Raw genomic sequence first — 8,372 nt, forward strand, 5'->3', positions numbered from 1 at the left:
AGTGTGAGGAGTTTTTCAGCTGTAATAAACATGGACATTTTATTCAGTGCAGTTTGTAGTAGTCTAATGCTATGCAAAAAGCCGAAGATGGTTAGGAGTAGATATTATATTTCAGAGATAAGGACTCTGACTGCAGCAGCTTTCCTAGTCACATGAGAGAAGTCAAGTAAATCCTTATGCAGATAAATCAAATAAATAAATCAAAACCCGAAGCTCATGGCTGACATATAACAACATTCACATTAAAAATTAGATAAAGGCAACCAGCTTCATCATGTTTGTCTGTATCAGCATCTTTTTTATTTCTGTCTGGAGCAGAGTTTGAGCTTTTCAAAAGTCTTTACATTCGGTATGAAAATTAAAAGATGGGGGGGGGGTCAAACCAGGCACCTAGATATTTAAAGAAAAAAATATATATTATGGCCAAGAGTATCAGAGATAGAACTAGGTAAATAACTTGTTAAATGCTGAGGGATTCCTAAAAACATGGTGTATAATTTAGCAAAATGCAACTATCCAAATGTTATCTTGTTTTAATAAAAACCCATGTAACTACAGAGTTTTGCCACTTCTTAGGAATGAGATAATCCTTTAAGATCTTTAAGATATAGAGTGAGGTCATTCAAAAAAACATAACACATTGGTTGTATAATGGAGACATGATACTTCTGCTATGTAATGACTAATGTAAGAAAGAGATTGCCAATACAGACGCAAAAGGTTTTACTACATAGATAGTTGCAGAAAAATAATTTCTGTGTCCAAGTCAAACTTGACTAGTTTTTGAATCAGAAGTGATCTACAGCTTCAAAGACACACTTCAGGCAATGAAAAGAGCTGAGTCAGTTTATGGAATGTTTACATTTGTTTAATACCTTATAAGGGCTGAGTCAGTTTATGGAATGTTTACATTTGTTTAATACCCTATAGGGGCTGAGTCAGTTTATGGAATGTTTACATTTGTTTAATACCTTATAAGAGCTGAGTCAGTTTATGGAATGTTTACATTTGTTTAATACCCTATAAGAGCTGAGTCAGTTTATTTATTTATTTATTTATTTATTTATTTACATTTGTTAACCGGGCTAGTCCAACTGGATGCAAGTCCATTTTCAGTGGAGGCCCGAGGAGAAAAGCTCCGCTATCTACTACATGGTAACAATACAAAAATTAACAATGGTTGAAAAATCAAAAAAGGATATAACTAACAAATCAGAAAGGCAGTAGCAACAATTTCAGTAAGTTACAAAAAAGGGGGATAGAGAGACAAGGAAAATGTTTAAGTATAGGTAAGGGAAGAAAAGGGAGAGAAGAATTAAGTTCTTTTTTAAGAAAAGTTAAGAAGAGTGTTACTAGAGAAATAAAGTTATTTAGTTAAGATAGTAATATTTCAGGTCAAAGGGAAAACAAAAATTTTAGATTGAAGAAATAGATGTAGGAGAAAGTATGAGGGATAAAGGGGGAGAATAGGAGGTGTAAGAGGAGCTAGCTCAACTGGGATTGATGCAAGAGCAAAGCCAGTGTTTAGTAAGAAAGAGTTTTAGTTTAGTCTTAAATAGTGTAGTGGAAGTCTGGGCTAAAATGTCTAGAGGAAGTTGGTTCCAGATTTTACCAACTGAGTTGGAAAATATAGAGTCACCTGCTGTATTCTTTGCAAGAAAAGTTTGAATCAGTATTTTATTGGAAGAGCGTAAGGCTTTTAAGTTGTGGTAGGGTTTTATAAGGTTGGAGAGCATGGGTATGTTTTCTGGATGGTAAAGGGCTTTGTGGGCAATTGTAAGCTGATAGTACTGTATTAGGTGGGGTAATTCAAGCCATCCTAGGTTAGAGAGGTTCAGACAGTGATGTGTTTTATATGGAGAGGCAGTGGCAAATCTTGCAATGTTGTTGTAGGCTGTTGTGAGCTTATTAATGTTATGTTTAGATAGATTAGTATAAATGGGGGAGGCATATAGTAAAGTGGAGATAAGATGTGGTTTTGCTATGGTAGTTCTTGCTTCAGGGGTTAGGAAGGTTTTGATTCTATAAAGGGAACCTAGTTTTCTATTGGTTGATTTTTATGGTGGAGGTAATGTGAAAATCAAATTTTAGTAGGTTGTCAATTGTAATACCCAATAGTTTGGTAGTTTGGTCAGGAGAGATAAGGGTGCCATTGTTAGAAGTAATTGTGAGATTAATAGAGGGGGACAGGTGTGTAGGTAAGAAGAGGAGAAGTTTAGTTTTCTTAGGGTTTAAGAGAAGACAATGGTTAGAGAACTATTGCTCAATAGTAGTGAATGTCTTTTGGGTAAGGTAGTGAAGGTCATCTTGGTTTGTGGCAGAGCAAATGATGGTGGTGTCATCTGCATACTGAATACAAGTAGTTATGGGCATGGCGAGATGCAAGTCATTAATAAAGATGGAAAATAAAAGAGGACCTAAGATGGAGCCTTGAGGGACCCCTAAGGTGGTGGGCAGAAGTTCAGAGAGATTATTGTTCCATAAAACAGCTTGTTTCCGGTTTTGAAGATAGGAGGTGAACCAAGTTAAGGCAAGATTATCGAGAGAGAGCGATTTTAGGTGATGTAGGAGGAGCTGGTGGTTCACCATATCAAAGGCTTTAGACAGGTCTACAAAGAATGCTGATGAAAGAAGATTGCTATTACGGTTAATATTAATGGAGTCAATAAAGGATAATAAGGCTGTGGTGGTGCTATGGTAAGGACAAAAGCCATGTTGGCAGTTAGCAAGGAGATTATTAGAAAGGAGGTGATTTAGTAACTGTTTGTGGATGCATTTCTCCATAATTTTTGCAATAGGAGATAGCAGTGCTATAGGGCGCTAGTTAGAGTATTCAAATGAGTCGCCTCCTTTGAAGAGGGGGATGATGTGTGAGATTTTCCAGAGGGAAGGTACAGTACTTTCTGTTATGGTTCTGTTTATGAGTATAGAGATTGGGTAGGCAACTGCTTTGGCACCTAGCTGGAGATATTCAGCTGGGAGTTTGTCAGCTGATGGGGTAGAAGCTTTAAGTTTTTGAAATAAATTCAGAATATAGGAGGTAGATATGGGTTTAAGTTGCATAAGTGGAGGAGAGAAGCTTGGGTTACCCAATAAAGAGGGGTCAGGTGTTTGTTGGTTAGCCAGGTTCAGTATTGTAGATGTAAAGAAGTTATTGAAAGCATTAGCTGTTTGTAAGGGAGAGTCAGGGCAGGAGCCAAGTGGATTGGGAGTTTCAACTTTTCCGGGGGAAAGAAGTGTGTCAATAGATCTCCAAAATTTGTGTGGATGGTGGTGGGAGGATTGCTGTAGCTGGGTGTAAAAGTTCTTTTTATCTTTTATAATAGCTAACTTTGTCATGTTCCTTTTTTGTTTGAAGCTAAGGTGGTCACTGGGGTCTTTGGAGGTTCGCCACAGAGACCAGGCCTTATTCCTATTACGAATAAGCTGCTTTGTGTTGGTTGTAAGCCATTGGGCTGTATTGTGTTTCATGCGAATAGATCGCATGGGTGCATGTTGATCTAAAATAGTAAGAAAGGTTTTGTTAAAGTGGTTGACAGCGTCATCAATTGGGAGAGTTTTGAGAGTAGACCAGTTAACCAGGCTGAGGTCATTTTGAAACTGATGAGGGTCAAAGTGTTTTTTGCTACGAGATAAACGAATTAGGGGAGGTGGTTTTAGGTGAGTTTTGTGCCTAATGATGTAAGTGAGAGAGTGGTCACTAAGGTCATCTGGGAGGGTACCTGTAGAATACATTTGTCGGGGACTATTTGTCAAGATCTAGTCAAGTATGGTATCTTTGTTATTGCTCTTATTTGTTCTAGTTGTGGAGTTGATGGTTTGGTGGAATCCATGCAGGTTGATAAGGGTGGATGGATTAGTTTGGTTACAGACATTCCAATCAATATTGAAGTCACCTAGTAATATGGTTTCTTGAGGAAGACTAGTAGCAAACCAGTTAAGTAGGTTTTCTAATATGGGGGGGTTGTTGCCTGGGGGAAGATAGGCACAGATAATATTAATAGATTTGTGTGGGTTAAGGGAGAGTTTTGAAATAATAAGTTCAGCGTTTGTGTTAAATGGAGGGTTTTGGGCTGATTTGTTAACATCCAGTCCAGATTTAAAGAGAATAGCTACACCGTCACCTTTTTATTAAGACGGTCTTGTCTTAGGATGTTGTAGCCAGGGGGGATGATTTCACAATCATTTATTGAGGGTTTGAGCCACGTTTCGGTAAGACAGAGAATGTCAAATTGTTGGACTTCTAGAAGGGCATGAAGAGCTGGGAGTTTGTTGCAAATGCTACGGATGTTAAGATGAGCTATTGTAAGAGATTTAGAATTTGGTGTAGGAGTAGTTTTTGTTTGTTGAGAGTTAGGGGATGTTGTTGAGGTTTTTGGGCCTGGGTTGGGGTGGATGTCCCCATCAAGTAATTGTAGACTATGAATAAGGTGAGTTAATTGAGAAGGTTTAAAGAAGAAGAAGTATTTTGTGTGTCTATGAATAAGGTATTTGATATGTAAGAGACAATGATATTTAGATTGAATATATGTGTTACAATATGTTAGACTAAGATGTGTTGAGAGTGTAGATGGGGGGGTAGTTAGTGTATGTCTATGTGGAATGTTAACATTAGGATTTAATGGTTGCTCATAGTAGGTTATTAGGTAGGTGCAGGAAAGAATAGTTAGAAGAGATAGTAGTAGGAGAGGAAGGTGAGTGTTGTACATATTGAGAAGGGCAAGAGAGTGTTTAAAATAGGTAAGATTACAGGCAGAGAGAGTGTGAGTAGGATGGGATGACTATGGAGTGGGTGGGGAGGAGTATGTTGTGATTGGCTGCAGAAAGTGGTGGGTGTGGTTATGTGGGAATAAATGTAGAGGTGCTAGGGGCGGGTGGGATTTGGGGGTAGGGAGGGGAGCGGAGTGAGCCCGCAGGGCGAACGGAGCGGGTAGACACAAAAGAGTGGAGTTCAGCAGGAAACAATCAGAGATAGGGAAAAGCAAACAGGTAAGTCAGCAGTATAGAGTAAATGTACTATTGAGCTCTCTAATGTGTAGAGATAGAAATATAGAGGAGCCGGAGTAGGAGGAATGAAGGTAGAGTGCGAGAGGTTAGGTTTTGAAGCAGTCTATGAAGACGCTACAGTTAGAGGACAGGTGAGAAAGGTTAGTGAAGGCAGAAGATAAGCATAAGGGTGGGAGAAAGGGAAATCACCGGAGAACAGGAGTAAAGGCGCCACCTAGTGGCAAGATGTATGGTTACAGGGACACACAGTATAGTAGAGGGCTACGTAGAAAAGGTGAAAGGGAAGGAGTGTAGTATGCTAACACTCAAGGATAGCTGAGGTAGAAAAAGAAAGAAATGAAATGGAGGTATAAGATGTGGATGGGGGAATATGTAGGCTGCTGGAAGTACTGGAGGGGTGCTTAACCCAAGTTACACAAATACATCAAGTCTGGTCAAGCCAGGAAATGTAGCATACTTAAATATTCAAAGTAAGTCGGTGCCTCTTGATAGTACAAGATATGGGCTCTGGTTTGAGGTTCTTCTGTTCCCAGAAGGTTGGTAGGCAGGAAGGAAGGTTTGCTTAGTTACAAGTTGACCACTTTAAATATTCAAAGTAAGTCGGTGCCTCTTGATGATACAAGATATGGGCTCTGGTTTGAGGTTCTTCTGTTCCCAGAAGGTTGTTAGGCAGGAAGGAAGGTTTGCTTAGTTACAAGTTGACCACTTTAAATATTCAAAGTAAGTCGGTGCCTCTTGATAGTACAAGATATGGGCTCTGGTTTGAGGTTCTTCTGTTCCCAGAAGGTTGGAATGGAATTTATGGAATGTTTACATTTGTTTAATACCCTATAAGGACTGAGTCGGTTTATGGAATGTTTACATTTGTTTAATACCCTATAAGGCAGTTCTCAGAATGCAGTATTATTTACTACCCATCATGCTTCCAGTGGTAAGGGAGTAATGTTACCGGCTATGGAGGCAAATGGCATCACCAGATGGAAAATGGGTACAACACTGACTCCAAAGTTAAAGACACAAGTGTTTAGCAAAATTACCTACTGAAAAACATACAAACTTGGTGTAAAGAGGGCATGTTAGAAAAGGCTTTCTATCTTATATAAAGGTTGTTGCAAACATAGGATCATAGGAAGTTACTAGGCTATTGGCCCTGAGGCCCTTAGAAGCCTAGCCAATAATTTAACCCATGTTCCACAAGTTAGCACCCTATGCCACTGTCGAGCAGGGACACTGGTGGAATCCCAGGGGTGTATTTTCTCTTCACCATCCAGTTAGCCAGGTTGTGCTTAAAAAGGGTTAATGAGGTACCCTGCTGGTTGTGGAGTGGGACTCTATTCCAGAAAAGGGGGAGTCTCTGGGACACACATCTGTCCTGCCAACAAGTCCTATTGATGTCACGTACCAGGTTGAAGTTGAGCATGCGGGTTACTCGAGTGGAGCTTGAGTTGTGGATATGCAGCAGTCCCATCAAGGCAGGGTCTGAGATTGCTTTGTATGCCAGACTGAGGTCATCCCTGAGGAGTCTGTAGGAGAATGAGTACAGGGACAGGGCCTTTAGCCTATCTGTGTAGGGTAGATGCTTGAGGCTCTGGATTCTCCTGGTGAGGAACCTCTGTGTTCTCTCCAGCTGCTGCATGTGCTTTGTAAGGTAAATGCTGAAAGGGCATTGTACTCAATAATGGGCCTTATAAGGGAAGAATACAGGGATGTTATGAACACCTTGTCCCTGGATGAGATACCCTTACTAATGAGGTGGGTCATGTAGAAAGCTTTCCGTACAATGGAGGCAATATGGTGGTCAAAAGTCAGTTTGCTATCAATCCAGGTGGCCAAGTCCCTCACGACTGATTGGGTGCTTAGGACCTTATTAGCAATGTGATACTTTGTGGGGATGTCACTCTCCCCAAAGAGGATGATGATGCATTTTTTGGCATTCAGTTTGAGTCCATGTTTCTGGCACCACTCATTTGTTTGGGTGATACTCTCTTGGAAGATGTCCACATCACTAAGGAAATTGATGACAGCAACCAGCTTACAGTCATCTGCAAACTTGGTCAGCTATAGCCCATTGATTTTGGCCTGCAACTCAGGAAAGTATTTTTCAAACAGCAGAGGCCTCAAGACCAATCCCTGGTGTACACCACTCATTACGGGTCTACTGCTTGAGGTGGCTTCCCCTATTTTGACTAGGTGGGTTCTATCAGTGAGCTAGTTTGCTACCTATCTGGTAACATATAGATTATGTCACAACAATGACTGCAGTATGCAGATTATAGACTAGCAGAGGCATAGTCAAGTGTATGAACTTACACCACTACACATATTTATTACAGAATGTCTGAGCTAGGCTTCTTATATTTACTATCTCCAGTTTAAATTATCCTTCATACACAAACTGTCACTCCACCTTCTAGAAAGCTGAACTAATGAAAATCAATAATTAACTCCAGCTCTTTCTTCACCTACAAGGAAATGCATCCCTCTTTTGCTTGCCATCTCCAAGATGACATATTTTATTTTTACTGTCTCCCAAATTAAGCTGATTGAAATAATCTCTAAACTGCCCAAAGTTAAAATGGCCAAAACTATATAGTTTTATAATAAAATGGCCACACCTTCTTTTTTCTATGTTTCAGTGCTACTGTCTAGAGGACTGACACCTCCTTAATCCCCCAGCTTCATAAATTACTGAAAATCATAATAAAAGCATTAGGAAATGCAACATGTATTATAAGCAGCACTGATAAAATTAAAAGATGCAGAAAGAATTGAGGGCATCTTATCGAAAACAGTAGTTTCTGCTTGCCACTTGCGTAATATATATTTTCTATTTACATGCATTAAAAATCGCAGATTATTTTCATTCATATCTCTCAACCTGCAGATAATAAAAATATCAACATTGGCACTAGAAAAGTAGGGGTATTCAGCCAGTTTAGCATAAAATTAGAATTCCAAATACAGCATAACTCTTCCCACTTCCAGTAGGAATGAGGGTTATTAACTAAACAAAACCAGAACATGTAGCAATTGTGTAAACACCTCTTCTCCAAACAAATAAACCAACTTTTAATGATATATCGGAACACAAGAATGACTCCAAAAACAAGTTAAACATTTTTAATAAAAACATAAAAGGTAAATAGCAAGCAAAATGAATCAACACTCACTTAGGTGATTTCTTCTTATTGCACTTGAGCAAAGACTTCATCAGAACCAAGTGTAATCAAAATCTGGCTTACTTATACAGCTTCTGGTTTGGAATAGAACATTACACAGCAATCACAATATAAATATACTGCTTTCTACCACAATTAAAATACAAATATATTAAATGTTACCATAAATGTTAAAACATAATAAAA

Source organism: Protopterus annectens, chromosome 2.part2 (genome assembly GCF_019279795.1).
Source record: "Protopterus annectens isolate FY-2018-M chromosome 2.part2, PAN1.0, whole genome shotgun sequence".
Classification (NCBI taxonomy): Eukaryota; Metazoa; Chordata; order Ceratodontiformes; family Protopteridae; genus Protopterus; species Protopterus annectens.